At 46.1% G+C, this 15,990-nt stretch overlaps 1 protein-coding gene across 1 annotated transcript in view; it reads right to left on the bottom strand.

Moving 5' to 3' along the window:
• Positions 1 to 15,634, bottom strand: part of PRKCQ (protein kinase C theta) — a 199,200-nt gene extending 183,566 nt beyond the window's left edge. The window contains exon 1 of the mRNA XM_075857478.1: positions 15,359 to 15,634. The gene's annotated coding sequence lies outside the window, so the exon portion shown is untranslated. The remainder of the gene's footprint in view (positions 1 to 15,358) is intronic.
• Positions 15,635 to 15,990: the final 356 nt, after the last annotated feature.

Raw genomic sequence — 15,990 nt, 5'->3', positions numbered from 1 at the left:
ACCGGAAAACAGCCGGAATGGTGATGAATGGAAAGCATTAGCGATGTTTCCGTCACCTTTGAGATCAATGGTGACTGAAACGGAAGCTGTGCTGTCAGTTTCACTTTCCGTTGCGGGGTTCACCTGACAGAACCCTCCGACGGAACCCCGGAACGGAAATGAACGGTGATGTGAACAGGCCCTTACTGCAACTCTCTGGTCTAATAGATATTTATTTTTAGTTTTTGTACAAGATGGCAAAGAAAGAACTTCAAAAACAGGCTACAACCAGGGTTGGACTGGTGCAGCAGAGTAGCACAGGATTATCCAGTGGGCCCAGGCTCTGACATAATAATAGGCTCCAAAGGTCCAGCAAAACATAACCCTACAAGGAGCTCACTTTGGAGCTTACCACTTGCCACTATAATCTTTTTCTTATAAAATTCACAGATAACCTGTTACACCTTATTGATGATATGTTCTGTGTGTGCAATGATAATAAAAAGTTTGCAATGCAATGAAAAGTGTACGACCACATATTATGTATAAATAGACAGTGGGTCCCCAGAATAATTCCCTCTGGTGGGTCCAAGGTATCTCACTCTGAATATCTACTACTTCTATTTGTATCCAGTTTCAAAGTGTAAACCTTTCCTTAGAGACTATAACCTGGCTTGGTCTTGGACATATTCATGGCGTTTTTAGCCTAAGACCTATTCTCTTTCCTGTAACTGTTTTAATGTTCTTTATATTATATTTAATGTAAAAGATACAGTACGTGCCAAACATGTATCAATATACAATCTCTGGTTTCATAAAATGTACAGTAATAAAGAGTATCATGTTTATTTTATCAATATAATAAGCTGCCTTCCTTGATAGATGTTTATTTCATGGTGATGACCAAAAAATACAAAAACATTTTCTAGTTTCTTTTAGTTTGTTGAAGTGAATGTAGTAAAAGTAGGAAATATTGCCTGTATGTGATATCAAAATGGAAAATATGACAATATCTGCTGTTTTTTTCCACCCACATTTTACAGCTAAGCCTAAATATTCTGGTTAATGCCTTAACGTTCCTGGAAGGTCCTGCTAACCGGTCTATGCTGGCACTAAGAGGCAGGTGGACTAATACGGGTAGATGTGTGAGCTCTCATTTAGCTGTTATTGTAAGAAGCCCAGTTTATTTTCAGGGAAATTACACACATGAAACAGAAGGGTATGACACTGTCAGAGACAGGCTCCTTTCTGAATATTATACAGTCACGTTACATGACACCCCATGTAAAGTTTTTTTTAATTTTTAACATATGTGGACATATGAATATTTCATCTTCATTGAAAGAGTATATAAAGATATTAAAATCTATATTAAAAGATATTAAACTAATAACTAATAGATATGCCAATATCTCAATGGAAAGTAAATACACCCCTACATTTATCACTACTTTTAAAATTAGAACCAGGTGCAAATGAACAGAACATCTTTAGAGAGGATCTTCTTTATACCTCAGACATTTCATTTGGTTTAGTTTTTTTTGCTGAATGTGTGGTATCACCAGGGGCGTAGCTAAAGGCTCATGGGCCCCGATACAAAAGTTTTTATTGGGCCCCCCCCGCAAACTCCTCATGGCCGACAGTCCGCAGCTTTCAGCTGCATTGCTGGGTCTCCTCAGTGACCCAACAATGCAGCACTAGCAGCAGGGGCATCACTAATGCTGGGTTCACACACACTATTTACGGACGTAATTCGGGCGTTTTAGCATTGAATTACGTCCGAAAATGCAGCTCAAAAGCGTTGGCAAACATCTGCCCATTCATTTGAATGTGTCTTACGATGTTCTGTGCCGACGGTCATTTTTTTTTACGCGCCGCTGTCAAAAGGCGGCGCGTAAAAAAGACGCCCACGTCAAAGAAGTGCCTGTCAGTTCTTCAGACGTAAATGGAGCCGTTTTCCATGGACTCCATGGAAAAATAGCTCCAATTACGTTCGTAATGGACGCAGCGAAAAACGCCTGAGCATGCCATTACGGCTGAAATTACTGAGCTGTTTTCTCCTGAAAACAGCACCATAATTTCAGCCGTAACGGACGCTGCCGTGTGAACAAACCCTCAGTGCTTAAAATGTCAGGGGAAATAGCCCCAATACAGATGTGTCCGCCCTAAAAAAAATGTGTGTATAGGAGACAGCATAGCATATCTATAGCACTACGACCTTATAAACTATGGATAGGATTAGATACATTGGCTCAGCAGACAGTATCACACATGATCGGATTAGATACAGTGGCTGAGCAGACAGTATCACACATGATAGGATTAGATACAGTGGCTGAGCAGACAGTATCACACATGATAGGATTAGATACATTGGCTCAGCAGACAGTATCACTGTAATGGCAGGAAGGAGGTGAAGGGAACAAGTGAGCCCTAATCTACACACCGCCCTGTCCCTGCCTACTTGCAACGACCCGCCCTAGGCGACGGGGTACAACTTGGCGGCGGTCCCTACGCTGTCTAAGTGCAAGGGAGTACAAACAGGGAACACGCAAGGGAATACAGTAGCCCACGGAACGCCGCGAGGAAACGGAGCGGTGAATGAGCCAGTCAGGATCAGGAAGTAGTGGAGTATACAAACGAGAGCACGGAGCAGAAGCAAGCCAGGGGCAGAGCAACGCAGGATAAACGGAACTGAAGCAAGGCAGAAGCATGGCAGAAGCAGGCTGGAGCAAGGCAGCAGTGGGGCCAGGAATCCAAGAAGAATAACAAGCAAGGAGGAAGAGAAAACGGCAGGTATAAATGGACAGGGGGCGGAGCTAACTCTGACTGACCAGGCCGCGATAGGCTCTCCCACTCCTGAGCCTGCCACCCTGATTGGTGGGAGCAGGTGTCAGTCTCAGAGGTCTGGCCTCAGGTGTCGACTGATTAATCCTGGGAGTATACCCAGACGTAGTGCCTGGCAGATCCTTTACAGTACTCCCCCTTTTATGAGGGGCCACCGGACTCTTACTAAGAGGACCCGGTTTAGTGGGGAAGAGAAGGTGGAACCTCCTGATCAATACCCCAGCGTGAACATCTCGAGCAGGTACCCAAGTCCTCTCCTCCGGCCCGTATCCTCTCCAATGGACCAGGTACTGGAGGGAGCCCTGGATCATCCTACTGTCCACAATCTTGGCCACCTCGAATTCCACCCCCTCAGGGGTGAGAACGGGAACAGGAGGTTTCCTCGAGGGGAACCAGGACGGGGAGCAGCGTTTCAGGAGGGAGGCATGGAAGACGTCGTGTATGCGAAAGGATGGGGGCAGCTCCAGACGGAAGGATACAGGGTTGAGGACTTCAATGACCTTATAAGGTCCAATAAATCGGGGAGCAAACTTCCTGGACGGGACCTTAAGGCGCAAGTTCCTCGACTACAACCACACCAGATCCCCGACGACAAACCGGGGGTTAGCAGAACGTCTACAATCAGCCTGAATCTTTTGTACGCTCTGGGACGCCTCTAGGTTCTTCTGAACCTGGGCCCAGACTGTGCACAGTTCCCGATGAACGTCCTCTACCTCGGGATTATTGGAACAACCAGGGGAAACGGAGGAGAACCTAGGATTAAACCCGAAATTACAGAAAAACGGGGAGACCCCTGACGAGTTACTGACCCGGTTATTCAGGGAGAATTCGGCGAGGGGAAGGAATGAGACCCAATCAAATTGACAGTCAGAAATGAAACACCTTAAATATTGTTCCAGGGATTGGTTAGTCCTTTCCGTTTGGCCATTAGTTTCGGGATGGAAGGCGGAGGAGAAGGATAGATCAATCTCCAACTTTTTACAAAAAGCTCTCCAAAATAAGGAAACAAATTGTACCCCTCTGTCCGAAACGATATTGACTGGGGCCCCATGGAGACGCAGAATGTGTTTCACAAACAAAGAAGCTAACGTCTTGGCGTTAGGTAGTTTCTTAAGGGGCACAAAGTGGCACATCTTGCTGAAGCGGTCTACTACCACCCACACCACCGACTTGCCCTGAGATGGAGGCAAATCGGTGATAAAATCCATGGAGATATGGGTCCAAGGTCTCTGGGGAATGGGCAAGGAACGTAGTAAACCCGCAGGTCGGGACCTAGGGGTCTTGGACCTAGCATAGACCTCACAAGCGGCGACGTAAGCCCTAACGTCTTTAGGCAACCCAGGCCACCAATAGTTTCTGGTAATGAGGAGTTTGGTACCCAAGATGCCAGGATGACGAGATAGAGCGGAGTCATGGTTTTCCCTGAGTACCCTTAGCCGGTATTGCAGGGGGACAAACAGTTTGTCCCCAGGGAGGTTCCCGGGAGCTGAACCTTGATCAGCCGCGATGTCAGAGGCTAAGTCAGAATCAGTGGCAGAAACAATTATACCAGGAGGCAAAATACAAGCAGGATCCTTCTCAGAAGGAGGATTAGCCATGAAACTACGTGACAGTGCATCAGCCTTAATATTTTTGGACCCAGCCCTATAGGTAACCAAGAAATTAAATCTGGTAAAGAATAGTGCCCAACGAGCTTGTCTAGGATTAAGCCTCCGGGCAGATTCTAGGAAAACCAGATTCTTGTGGTCAGTAACGACCGTTAACTGGTGTCTGGCCCCCTCCAAGAAGTGACGCCACTCTTCAAAAGCCCATTTAATGGCTAAAAGTTCGCGGTTGCCAATATCATAGTTACACTCCGTGGGCGAAAACTTCCTAGAGAAGTAAGCACAGGGGCGGAGATGGGTGAGGGAGCTGGTACACTGGGACAAGACGGCCCCCACTCCCACCTCGGACGCGTCAACCGCCACAATAAATGGCTCCCTTTGGTTGGGCTGAACCAGCACGGGGGCCGAGATAAAGCACTTCTTGAGGGTCTCAAAAGCCTGGACGGCCTCAGGGGGCCAATGGAGGACATCAGCACCCTTGCGAGTGAGGTCCGTAAGAGGCTTAGCGACGACCGAGAAGTTGGCAATAAATCTCCTGTAATAATTAGCGAACCCCAAAAAACACTGTAGCGCCTTCAGGGAGGCAGGTTGGACCCATTCCGCCACAGCCTGAACCTTGGCAGGGTCCATGCGGAATTCATGAGGAGTGAGGATTTGACCTAAAAATGGTATCTCCTGTACCCCAAACACACATTTTTCGGTCTTCGAAAATAGATTATTTTCCCGAAGGACCTGGAGGACCTTCCTGACATGCTCCACGTGTGAGGACCAGTCCTTGGAAAACACCAGTATGTCATCAAGGTACACTACAAGAAAATTACCCAGGTAATCTCTCAGAATTTCATTAATAAAATTCTGGAAGACGGCAGGGGCATTACACAACCCAAAGGGCATGACTAGGTATTCGAAATTACCTTCGGGCTTGTTGAACGCAGTTTTCCACTCATCCCCCTCTTTGATGCGGATAAGGTTATATGCCCCCCGTAGATCGAACTTAGAGAACCATTGGGCCCCCTGAACCTGATTAAAAAGATCCGGAATCAAAGGAAGGGGATACTGGTTCCTTACTGTGACCTTATTCAAGTTCCGATAATCAATGCACGGCCTAAGACCACCATCCTTCTTCCCCACGAAGAAGAAGCCAGCACCTACAGGAGAAGTCGAGGGGCGAATGAAACCCTAGGCCAGGCATTCTTGGATATACTCCCTCATGGCTTTACGTTCAGGACATGAAAGATTAAATATCCTCCCCTTAGGAAGCTTGGCACCAGGCACCAAATCGATGGCGCAATCGTAATCTCTATGAGGGGGCAACACCTCGGAGGCCTCCTTAGAAAACACATCAGCGAAGTCCTGAACAAACTCAGGAAGCGTGTTTACCTCCTCCCGGGAAGAAATAGAGTTAACAGAAAGACATGACATAAGACATTCACTACCCCATTTGGTAAGCTCCCCAGTATTCCAATCAAACGTGGGATTATGCAACTGCAACCAGGGAAGACCTAATACCAGATCGGACGATAATCCCTGCATCACCAGTACAGAGCACTGCTCCAAATGCATGGAGCCAACACGGAGTTCAAAAACAGGAGTATGCTGAGTAAAATAACCATTAGCAAGAGGAGTGGAGTCGATACCTACTACAGGGATAGGATAAGGTAAATCAATAAAAGGCATCTTTAGAGACATAGCAAATTCCACAGACATGATATTAGCAGATGAGCCCGAATCCACGAAGGTACTGCCAGTGGCAGACCGGCCAGCAAACGAGACCTGAAAGGGAAGCAAAATCTTATTGCGTTTAGTATTAACGGGAAATACCTGTGCGCCCAAGTGACCTCCCCGATGATCACTTAGGCGCGGAAGTTTTCCGGCTGCTTATTCTTGCTCCTGGGACAGGTGTTCAGTAGATGCTTGTCGTCCCCACAATAGAAGCAGAGACCATTCCTCCTGCGAAACTCTCTACGTTGTCGAGGGGACATGGAGGCCCCGAGTTGCATAGGTACCTCCGAGTCCTCCGTGGAAGAGCGAGGAGACGGGACCTCGGGGGGAATCGCAGGGCAGTCAGAGGGGAAAACATTGAAACGTTCAAGCTGACGTTCCCTGAGACGTCGGTCAAGTCGTACTGCTAGGGCCATAACCTGGTCTAGGGAGTCAGAAGAGGGGTAGCTAAGCAGCAGATCCTTCAGGGCATCAGATAATTCTAACCTAAACTGGCACTTTAGGGCCGGGTCGTCCCACCGAGAAGCTACGCACCACTTTCTAAAATCAGCACAGTATTCCTCAACAGGTCTCCTACCCTGACGTAAGGTCACCAGCTGACTCTCGGCTAAGGCAGTCCTGTCAGTCTCGTCGTAAATGAGACCGAGGGCAGAGAAAAACCGATCAACGGAGGAAAGTTCAGGGGCGTCAGGAGCCAAGGAGAAGGCCCACTCTTGGGGCCCTTCCTGGAGTCGGGATATAATGATACCCACCCGCTGGTTCTCGGAACCTGAGGAGTGAGGTCTTAGGCGGAAATAAAGTCTGCAACTCTCCCGGAAGGAGAGAAAAGTCTTACGGTCCCCTGAGAACCGGTCAGGTAACTTGAGGTTGGGTTCTAAAGGTGAGGTGAGGGGTACTACAAAGGCAGCGTCAGACTGATTGACCCTCTGAGCCAGGGCCTGGACCTGTAGGGAGAGGCCCTGCATCTGCTGGGTCAGGATCTCAAGGGGTCCATGATAGCGTCAGCGTAGAAGAAATGGTAGACTAGGTAACGGCTTGTTATTATGTAATGGCAGGAAGGAGGTGAAGGGAACAAGTGAGCCCTAATCTACCCACCGCCCTGTCCCTGCCTACTTGCAACGACCCGCCCTAGGCGACGGGGTACAACTTGGCGGCGGTCCCTACGCTGTCTAAGTGCAAGGGAGTACAAACAGGGAACACGCAAGGGAATACAGTAGCCCACGGAACGCCGCGAGGAAACGGAGCGGTGAATGAGCCAGTCAGGATCAGGAAGTAGTGGAGTATACAAACGGGAGCACGGAGCAGAAGCAAGCCAGGGGCAGAGCAACGCAGGATAAACGGAACTGAAGCAAGGCAGAAGCACGGCAGAAGCAGGCTGGAGCAAGGCAGCAGTGGGGCCAGGAATCCAAGAAGAATAACAGGCAAGGAGGAAGAGAAAACGGCAGGTATAAATGGACAGGGGGCGGAGCTAACTCTGACTGACCAGGCCGCGATAGGCTCTCCCACTCCTGAGCCTGCCACCCTGATTGGTGGGAGCAGGTGTCAGTCTCAGAGGTCTGGCCTCAGGTGTCGACTGATTAATCCTGGGAGTATACCCAGACGTAGTGCCTGGCAGATCCTTTACAATCACACATGATAGGATTAGATACAGTGGCTCAGCAGACAGTATCACACATGATAGGATTAGATACAGTGGCTCAGCAGACAGTATCACACATGATTGGATTAGATACAGGGCCCAGCGGACAGTATCACACATGATTGGATTAGATATAGGGCCCAGCTCGCTGACATTGCGGCTCCAGCGCTGGACCCAGGAAAGGTAAGAATAATAATTTTGCTTCTTTATGTGTTACTGATTATTTTTGTGTGTTTGTGTTTTTTTTACAAGTTCGGTTGTTGGACTTCGGATTCGAGGACTTCAATAACGGCGTTTTTTTATTCTCAATAAAATGGTTAATGAGGGTTGTTTTTTTATTTCAATAAAATATTTTTTCTATGTGCTTGTATCTTTTTAAACTTTATTATCACCGCCTTAGTAATGGCCGCCGGCTGATTGACAACCTCCATTACTAAGGCGAGGCTTAATGTTAGCCGGTGCAGAGGCTAACACTAACCCCCATTATTACCCCGGTACCCACCACCACCAGGGGTACTGGGAAGAACCGGGTACGAACCAGTACCCGTCCATCTGTAGTGACGGGCAGGCCACAGGATAGGCCATCAATAGCTGCTGTGTCTCTCGGGACCCGCAAATCAGCTGTTTTGAAGGGGCTGCAGCACTCGTACGAGAGCTGCTTCCCCTTCATTTCACTACTCGCTCACACTGTGAATCACCAACACCGATTCACAGTGTGAGTGGAATAAAGAGACCGGAATGAAGGTGAGCAGCTCTCGTACGAGTGCTGCGGCCCCTTCAAAACAGCTGATTGGCGGGTCCCGGGAGTCGGACCCCGCCAGTCAGGGCTAATCTTACCTTCCTCTTCGGCCGCGGCGGGAGTTCTGTCGTCTCGATGCTGTGCGCGGCGCATAGCGCTGTGACGTCATGCGCTGCGCACAGCGCTTGACGTCAGGACCTCCGCTGCGATCCGGAACCAGGAAGGTAAGTAAAGTCTGTTACTATAGTAACAGGAGCCCGCGGCCCGAGTTACTATAGTAACTTTCTATTGATGTGGTGCGGGGGGCTGTGGGCCCCCTTGGCTTCGGGGCCTGGTCGCAATTGCAACCGCTGCGACCCCTATAGCTACGCCAGTGGGTATCACCACTTCTCAGACCTTCAGAAAGAAGGTTATAGATGCTTATGAAACTGGAAAGGGATTGAATCATTCCACATCAATTATTCCATAAGAGGTTCTACAAGAGGAGAAGATTTCGACCAGATTTCCAAGAAAAAAACCATTTACATTTACAATTGCACACATCTCTGTGTTTTATAATTGGGTGACTACAACTGCTAATGAAACTGCCTGACAACCTCTATTGTCTGCCATGTTAACTCTCATGGAGAATGACTTTTCTGTCACATGGTCATCCCAAGAGATCTCCATATACATGGTTCTCTGGTCACATTCATTCATAGTCAGAGAAGATTTCCCTCCTATTCCACTCACTACAAGTTGAAAAACTAAGTGCCTGTTCACACAGAATTTTTAGCAGGCAGAAAATTCTGCCTGGAAAAATCAGCTCCGGCATTTTTGAAGTGGTTTTACACCACGCGATTTTGTAGACACGTTTTTTGCCGCGATTTTAGACGCGTTTTTTGCTGTGCCAAAAACCGCGGCAAAAAAACTCTGTGTGAACAGGACCTAAGATTACTGACACTTTACTTTAATACCACCTAACCAATCTCCCATACAGTATGTACTAACCATATTACTGTCTCTGTACCCAATGATTTTTGGCCTGTATGGTCATTTGGGCAGGTACTCAAATTACTGAATCTGTCACTGCTATGTTTGTTCTTCTTTTCTGCGTTTGAATATTGCATTATTGTATTTATGTCTCCAGCCTTTTAATCCACATGGTATAGCACCTTTTAAAGATGATGGCCCCATTGATGCACTTTTATGCAGGCAAATATACCAGAATGTGAACAGGGCCTTAAAGGGAATGTGCCGCAAATTAAAAAAAATGTAAGCAAATTACTTATTTTTTTTGTTTTTTTTGGTGTATTTTTTTTTTTCTTACACAAGGTGGGAAGTATTAAAAATTAAATAATAATTTGACATGTTTTCCTACGTTGGCCACCAGAGGGAGCACTTCCCAGCATTACAGCAAGGTGAATCAGGCAAAGCAGCCTGACTCACAGGTGCTGTAAATGTGGATGGGAGACTCAACCCTATCTATTTTTGGCTACAAGCCAGGAAGAGGTGTCTTTAAATTGCCAAGTATTGTTTCCATTTTTTAAGTGATTCTACAAATGCTAGCTGGCAGCAGCTATAGGGCACACCGAAAGGTTATCACTAACTCTCCCACCAGGGGTATCGGGAAGAGCCAAGTACGATCTAGTAACTGTACATCTGTAGTGATGGCCGGGCATGGGGAGGCCGGAGGTGCACCATGACGCTCCCCCCATAAACCTCCCCCACACATGCAGCCGCTCCGCAAACCCCCCACACCACCCCCACACACCCACACTCTACAAACCCCCCCAACACGCACCCCTCCCACCCCCCCAACCACCCCACACCCCCACACACACCCGCACTCTCACACACCCCCACATGTAAAGAACGAAAAAAAAAAAAAAAACAATGCAAGATTGCCGATTTTTTGTCCTTGCAGCCTCTCAAAAACAGGAGTTAGAATGATAAAAAAAAAGTGTACCAATTAAAACAAATTATCCCGCAAAAAATAAGCCCCCATAAAGCTACATTAACAGAAAAATAACCAACGAAATATTTTGTCAAAAAATGTTGTTGTGCAAAAGTAGCAAAACATAAAAAACTATATAAAGTTGTTATGGCTGTAATTATGTGCCGTAATTATGTTGACCCGCACAACAAAGGTAACAATGTTGGAATTGCTGTTTTTGTTCTGTGCCCCGTCAAAAATAAATTATAAAAGTTATTCAATACATTGTATGTACCTTAAATTGGTGCCATTAAGAAATACTACATACGCTGAAAAAAAAAACAGGTCTTATATGGCTACGTCGATGGAAAAAGAAATACATTTCTCGCTTTCAGAATGCGGAGATGAAAAACTGAAAAAAAAATTCTTACGGATCAGTTCTTAAGGATCAAAATTCTTAAGGATCAGTTCTTAAGAATCAACCTAGGTCGTATCCTTAAGCGGTTAAAAATCATGATGAAGAAATGTGCCTCCAACGATCTGAAAACTAGCAGTTTATACATGTTTATGCAGAGGTGGACAAAGACTGCAGAAGGCCCCTGTGTAAAGAATGTGCCTGGTCCACCCATAACCTAACCACGCCCGCGCGCATATAAAACGATACAAATCTATATTGCACATTTTAATACTAGTTTTGAACATAAGTAACAAGCATAAATAATGCAAATGATTTCCATATTTAACAACTGAGTATAACACAAAGCACTCATGTAACTAACTTATCAAACAGGACTTAAGGCCCTATTACATCGGCCAATTTCGGCAGGTGAAACGATCGCCGATCAACGAGACAACTCGTATGGGGACGAGCTGCCGTTACTCTGTTCGCTTGTCCCCATACATTATTATCATTTACACAGGTTTGATGTGCTGCCGACAACGATTATATTTCAGTTTTCTAAAACGATACGATCAGCCGATGAACGAGCGTTTGCTCATTCATCTGCTGATCGCTGCCCTTTTTACATAGGGCAATTATCGGCAACGAGCGTTATATGAACACTTGTCTGTTCGATAATTGCTTAGTGTAAAAGGGCTATAACTTGCCATATTTCACTTATAGGAATGCAGTAGTGCTGAACCAAGGAAGTGATGACAGAAAAGTAAATTTTTTTATTTTTTTAAATGAATACTTGCAATTCTAATAAGCAATACACTAGTATAAGTAAACTTACTTTACACAGTAAAATACTATAACCAAAGTAGTAAACCAATAATAAAATAAGTGTATTTGTGGTGGTGAAGTGGGAGTGGCACCCCATACAGTGCTTGAGGAGGCCACCATAGTGTGGTGACTGACCACACAGTGAGTGAAAACTTTAAAGGGGTTTGCCCATCTTGGTCATTTATGGCATATCCACAGGATATGCCATAAACGTCCGATAGATGCCAGTCCCACCTTTGGGACCCGCTCCTATCTCTAGAATGGGGCCCCCTAAACCCTGTTCTGCCTTTCTCGGCTCCCGCTGCTTTCCGGACACTTCCTGATTAGATGGTCGGGAGTTACGAAAACAGCAAAGCTTGCTGAGCTATACTGTTTCCCTAACTCCCACAGAAGTAAATGGCAGTTCAAGAAGCAGTGGGGAAAGTGGCCGAGACAGCAGAGAGAGTGGACGCAATTTCGCTGAGCTCCGGCTTCCACACAGAAATCCGCCAACATCCACCTAACATCCATCATCTGCAGTCCCCTGGCTCTCCCCCTCATCTGGAGGGAGGATATTTGGATTTACAGGCCTCTGGGATTACTTCAGAGGCTAAAGCGGCAGCCTACATTTTCAACAGTCCACACGGCCGGGCCTGGGGTAACTACATACCGCCTTCTGAGTGCCATTGACCCACCTTCATTGAAGACCTACAGCACCCTGAGGTAGGTGGAAAAAAATGGGCTTACACCTGTAGGAGCCACTTGGGGCCCTAAGTTCACTGTCACTACACCTCCACGGTTGCTAATGTTAAAATTCACCAAACACCTCTCAGTGGTCAATCCACGCCAAATGTTGACTCTGGGGAAAATGATAAAAGCGATACAGAACTCCATTCTCCGCCAAATGACCTGCCGGTTTGAAAGATTATGAAAGAAATGGCAGACATAAAACATAAAATCTTGGGAAGTCATGATCCGGCAGATCTGGTTGTGAGAAGAGACCACAGAGCCCTCAAACCCTGCTCAAAAGCGTCAGATCTGCTGTGGAATGTCATATGCCGAATCCTCAATTTTAAAACTAAGAGTCTTATCTTGAAAAAGTCAAGAGAAAGAGAGGAACTGACATACGAAGGAGAAAAATTATCTCTCTTTCAAGACCTATCCACAGTAACCCTAAACAAAAGAAGAAACCTGAAACACCTTGCTGACTTACTTAGAAACTGCCAAATTACCTATAGATGACTTTTCCCCTTTTGTCTGCTGATAAATTTCCCAGGTCGCAAATCTGTCATCCGCTCTATGGAAGATCTGGGCGACGTCTATGCAAGATTAGAAATCCTTCCTTTTGAAATTTCCGACTGGAATGTGGTGCAAGATTTGGATGATCTCCCTGGTGTGCCCCTCAACATTCACTGGGAACAACCGTTTAGCAGAAAGGGCTCCAAGACTAAACGCAAAGCAGGAAAACTTATTCCACGGAAGTGGACAACAGACCCCACTTGAGAACTTTCATAGCAAATGGAGTACTTTTTCCTGTGTCCTACGTATCCTTCCTCGTCTTGCAAAACTGACCGTTTTATGACTTTAAGCTACCCTGTTCTGCAGGCTCATTCTTTTCTCTTCATATGATGTACCTTTTTGCAGCTGTCATGCATGTCCTATCTATTGCATCATACTATATTGTACCATTTCACAATGTTTCTAAGGTTGTACAGTTTATTAGATTCTCTGTTACCAAACACCCATATTCCTCCACTCCTCACATTCTCTCTACAGGTTCCACAACTCAAACCTTTCACGATCTATGGTTCACTTGCAGTGCAATATCGGTTTAAAACATTCCCCTGCCCATTCAAACTAGGTCCCTATGACACCGCTAGGGTTCTGCTTTCACACATACCGACACATACTATGGCTAACATTACAGTTGCAACATTCAATGTTAGGGCAAATATTTTCTTTATTACATAAGGAAAAAGTGGACATATTTTTCATACAGGAAACCCACTTTTGACCTAACCCACTTCATTACCCAACCTTTTCGAGGCCTCTCTCTTACATTGCTAGACCAATGTACAGATCCTGAGGGATGTTACATATTGCTGAAAGGCAAAATAGGCTCGCAACTCCTCACCCTAGGTAGTTTATATGCCCCTAACAAGGGACAGGTGTGGCTGTCTGATATAATGAAAAATGTGGACACATTCAAAGATGGAGAAATACTTTCAGGAGGAGATTTAAACGCAGCTTTGGACCCCACATTAGACTTCTCCACTGGGCACTCAGCTCTTTCCTATAGGGCCTTATCTGCCATAAGTAAATGTTTACACAACTCTGACCTGATGGATATGTGGCACACATTTTATCCCTCAGTAAAAGTCTACACGCATTTCACCCCTGCACACACATCAGGGGCGTAGCTAAAGGCTCATGGGCCCAGGTGCAAACTTTGAGTTTGGGCCCCCCTACGCATCTTCTCTCTAACTTTCAGCTGCATTACTGGGTCTCTAAAGTAACCCCTCAAAACAAAAATATATACATCAGAGACGAATAAAACAACTTTTATAACACGGCAGGCTTAAAGCGGCGCAGTTCCATGTATGATAGTATACCTAAATAATGAAGTCACCAAATAAAGGTCATATACCAGCTCTACACAGTGAAAAATTAATACACTACAGTTGTATCCCGATTTCCCTTTTCTACTCTATCCATGCCAGACCGGCATGACTTCTTCCAGCCACCACTTGTCTCTTCACACAAACTACAAATTATGCTGTTAGCCCCAATAGCCCTCTTAGTGCCCTCTCCACCTTAATAGTGGCCCCATTTGTGCCCCAAACTGTACTAGTGCCCCCTTTTGTTTCCTACAAAGTAATAGTGCCCCCACCACAAAATCAGAATGCCTTTTTTGTGCCCCACAGTAATACCCTCCTTTGTGCCTTATACAGCCACAATACCAACTTTTTTGCCCCCCACAGTATATTTGATCATTCTCTTATTGCTGGAGGCGATCGAGAGACCAGGGGTCCCAAACCCTCTGAGCCTCCTCACTGCACCCCTGCAGTAAAGAGGAGCTTGAATGGAGCGGCTGTTGAGCATACGCCCGCCGCACCATTCACGGTCTATGACAATGACGTAAATAGACTTTGAATGGAGCAATGTAGAGTGCATGCACGATCACTGCTCCATTCAATGTCCTGCTTACAGTGAGGAGGAATGGGGGGGTTTGGAACCCCAGTTCTCATGATTGGTGGGCGTCCCAGCGAAAACAAAATGATCACTAAGGATAGGTGATAATTTATGATTCTGGCAAAAAAAACAACTTTATAAACCTTTAGGAGCAGCCTCTTTATTTTTTTATAGTTTCCTAATGGACACTGGCATAGCAGAGCTGTGTGCTTCACATTACAGCACAGCTCCAGACCTCCAGTAATGTGCAATCATTCATGACCCACAGTAACCTCTAGCCCCCTTATCAGTGTCTTCCCGATAACTGGAGGCTGAGCTGTCCTGTGATGAATTATGACCCTCAGTAACCTCTTATCAGTGTCCTGTCTGCGCTGCTCTCACTGCTGAATCCTCCCGTTCTGTCCTCTATTTGCAGGATGGAAAGAACAGAGAGAGAGACAGCAAAGATCAAACAGTATAGGGAAAAACCACTAAAGAGAGACAATGTAATTACAAGAGATGCCTGTCCAGAACTCACATGGATGTGGGGAAACGAGCAGGGATGAGACATGAGCTTTTTCCTTACACAGCGTGCGGCAGTGTGTATCTAGGCTCCTCCTCCCCTGTCTCCTCCAATCCAGTGCCTCAGAGCACAAGAAGGGAGGGGGAGTACACACGCTGATACACACAAGCTACTGCTCATGCGCTGTGTAAAGATCGATTTTATCTAAGAAGCAATGATACGGACACTAAGTGTGGCGAGGGGGGCCCGTGGGCCCCTCAGGCTTAGGGGCCCGGTCGCAACTGCGACCGCTGCGACCCCTATAGCTACGCCACTGACACACATCTTACCAAAGACTAGATTATATTTTAACATCTAAAACTATGGTTAAGAGGTGTGGTAAATCGAAGATAGGCTTCTTACTGCATTCTGATCATGCACCAGTATATGCCTCCTTTACAATAGGTAATCCCCCAACAACATCATCCTGCTTGTGAATGAACGAATACCTGGTAAGCAACCCCAAATATAAGACAGTAATGGAGAAAAAACTACAGGAATTTTTCCAAATCAATCTCACAGACCAGATACTCCAACCAATGATATGTGAGGCCCACAAGGAATTTATTAGAGGAGAATTAATCTCTCTATCCTCCTTTTTGATGAAG

The sequence above is a fragment of the Rhinoderma darwinii genome, chromosome 3 (assembly GCF_050947455.1).
Source record: "Rhinoderma darwinii isolate aRhiDar2 chromosome 3, aRhiDar2.hap1, whole genome shotgun sequence".
Taxonomy (NCBI): domain Eukaryota; kingdom Metazoa; phylum Chordata; class Amphibia; order Anura; family Rhinodermatidae; genus Rhinoderma; species Rhinoderma darwinii.
The sequence above is the reverse complement of the archived record's forward strand: the minus strand, read 5'-3'. Positions and strand labels throughout refer to the sequence as shown.